Source organism: Ictalurus furcatus, chromosome 21, assembly GCF_023375685.1.
Source record: "Ictalurus furcatus strain D&B chromosome 21, Billie_1.0, whole genome shotgun sequence".
Classification (NCBI taxonomy): Eukaryota; Metazoa; Chordata; class Actinopteri; order Siluriformes; family Ictaluridae; genus Ictalurus; species Ictalurus furcatus.
This window is the reverse complement of record NC_071275.1, coordinates 21,732,291-21,735,086: the sequence shown is the minus strand read 5'-3', so window position 1 is coordinate 21,735,086 and position 2,796 is coordinate 21,732,291. Positions and strand designations below refer to the sequence as shown.

At 48.4% G+C, this 2,796-nt stretch overlaps 1 protein-coding gene across 1 annotated transcript in view; it reads left to right on the top strand.

The window, feature by feature from the left end:
• The first annotated feature begins 2,346 nt into the window (after window positions 1-2,346).
• cacna1sa (calcium channel, voltage-dependent, L type, alpha 1S subunit, a) overlaps window positions 2,347-2,796 on the top strand; it is a 21,998-nt gene continuing 21,548 nt past the window's right edge. Inside the window, exon 1 of the mRNA XM_053653170.1 lies at window positions 2,347-2,561. The gene's annotated coding sequence lies outside the window, so the exon portion shown is untranslated. The remainder of the gene's footprint in view (window positions 2,562-2,796) is intronic.

The window sequence follows — 2,796 nt, the reverse complement described above, 5'->3', positions numbered from 1 at the left end:
CGGTTTGCTAATGCCTTTAAAAAGATTTTATAATCTGTACCAAGGAGAGACACAGGACGCCAGTTCTTTAAGCTGCCAAGGTCTCCTTTTTATGGGCAACAGAGTGACCACAGCTCCTCTCCAGCTGAGGGGCAAGACTTCCGACTCTATACATCCGAGTGTAACAAAGTGCAGATCTGAGCCATACAAAGACCAGAATGTTTTATATAATTCAGAGGTCAGTCCATCCAGCCCCGGTGACCCTCCGCTCCACAGCCGTCGAGCAGCTGCACTGATCCCCCCGAGCGAGAGCGGTTCCCCAAGTTCACCTCTCCCACACCCGCCCAGCCGTGGCAGTCCATTCCGAAGCCCTCCAGTGGCCTCAGGATCACATGACCAACCGCTGCACAGTTCCTCATAAAAAGACAACACTGGGCAGTCCCGAGTGGCCGATAGACCTCTTCTCTCCGGTTTCTCTCTCCAGTGCGAAGAAGAAAGATGTGGATGAATCCATTTTATTGCATTGTACAAAGTTGTCTCGCACCATGGTGCCTTGATCTCTCTCTTCATACAAGCTTTTCAGAAGAATTTTATTCTTCTCCAGTATTTCTTTTGTTCTTGTTTCTTCTTCACTTATTGAGCTGCTCAGTTTCAATATTTCTTTTTCAGGAAAGTTGATCTTTTCCTTGATTTCTCTGGTGCTGTTTTTCGTGTATTGTTGGCAGAAGATCTGAATCTGAACTTTACCAATGCCCCACCACTGGTTTACTGATGCATACTGAAACTTTCTCCCTCTCCAAAACTTCCAGAAAAGTGTAAAAGCGTGAATAAAGTGGTGATCCTCACTCCCGGTAGGGTCTGTCTGAGACGGGGACAGGGGCTGTGAGTGCTCCTCACTCCCGGTAGGGTCTGTCTGAGACGGGGACAGGGGCTGTGAGTGCTCCTCACTCCCGGTAGGGTCTGTCTGAGACGGGGACAGGGGCTGTGAGTGCTCCTCACTCCCGGTAGGGTCTGTCTGAGACAGGGACAGAGGCTGTGAGTGCTCCTCACTCCCGGTAGGGTCTGTCTGAGACAGGGACAGAGGCTGTGAGAGCTCCTCGCTCCCGGTAGGGTCTGTCTGAGACAGGGACAGAGGCTGTGAGTGCTCCTCACTCCCGGTAGGGTCTGTCTGAGACAGGGACAGAGGCTGTGAGTGCTCCTCACTCCCGGTAGGGTCTGTCTGAGACAGGGACAGGGACTGTGAGTGCTCCTCACTCCCGGTAGGGTCTGTCTGAGACAGGGACAGAGGCTGTGGGGGAGGAGGTTCTTGCTTCGTTGTTGTTTTTTTCCTTTTAACGCTGGGGTTACGCTGTGGAACTGGATCCGCGCTGTGGCCCGTTGGGGTTTCAGCAGCGTTGTCAGTGTTAGGTGTGACACCTGTCTCGGGTTGGTTAGTGGGAGTTTCTGCTTCGAGTTGTTCGGTAGGACTCGTCACAGGCACTGCGCGAGCTGTAGACACGCTCGGCTGCTCGGCACGCGCTGGGTTTGCCGGTGTCTCTACCTGTCTGCTCTCCTGTCTGCTCGGACATGTCTGTCTGCCATGGCCGTGTTCACCACACTCAAAACATCTCATCTGCTCGGAGCTGATGAAGATGGTGTAGTCTTTATTCTCCAGCGTTAGTTTAACAGAGAGAGAGAGCGGCTCGTGCTGCGTGTTTAGGATCATGTAGGTGAAACGGCGGAAAGACATGACGTGTTTAATGTCCGGGTTTTTTAAACCCAACGGAATCATTTTAATCGGTGCTGTTAACTTTCCGTAGCGCTTGAGCACACTTTTTAAAGTTTCATTTTTAATAAAAGGAGGCACGTTAGACCGCACGATTTTCTTAGAGACACCGGAGAGTGGAAACACGCGAACATACTCATTGTTTATCACTAGCCCCTGTTCAATTAGCGCATCAACCATTTCAACTTCGGCAAGAAAAACCACCACTGCTTTGTTCATCCGAGAAGCTGATCTGATGTTTACACCACCAACCCGATCACTGAAAGCAGTGAGAACTTCTTCCATTGGTATGGAGTCATCCGGCGGCCGTTTACACCCATGTCTCAGGGTCGGGCGGGAGAAATCTCCATTTAACTCCATTTAAATGGAGTTATCAATTTATAACATTTTTGACATGCGTTTTTCTGGATTTTTTTGTTGTTATTCTGTCTCTCACTGTTCAAATAAACCTACCATTAAAATTATAGACTGATCATTTCTTTGTCAGTGGGCAAACGTACAAAATCAGCAGGGGATCAAATACTTTTTTCCCTCACTGTACATACACATACACACACACACTCACGTACACACTCACATACACACACACACACACACATATACACACACACATACACCAACACATTCTTCTCCCATACTGAGTGACATGCATTGTCTATATTTGTTCTTAGAAAAGACAGCTGCATTGAGACAGAGAGAGAGAGAGAGAGAGAGAGAGAGTACTGTAGTAAAGGACAGACTGGTCTGGAGAGGGAGAGAGAGAAAAAGGAAGAAGGAAAAGTTAAGACAGGACCAGACTCGAAAAAACCTTATCCAGGTGTGTGTGTGTGTGTGTTTTGTGTGTGACAACTGTGTTTAATCAGCGTTTCATAATTATTGTGTGTGTGTATGTGTCATAGTTAGTGTGTGTGTGGCTGTGCGTGTGTGTGTGTGTATACACGTGTGTGGGTGTGCGTGATAGTTGTGTTTAATCAGGGTGTCATAGTTAGTGTGTAGTGTGTGTAGTTTATAGTGTGTGTATGTGTGTGTGGGGGGGTGTGTGTGTGATAGTT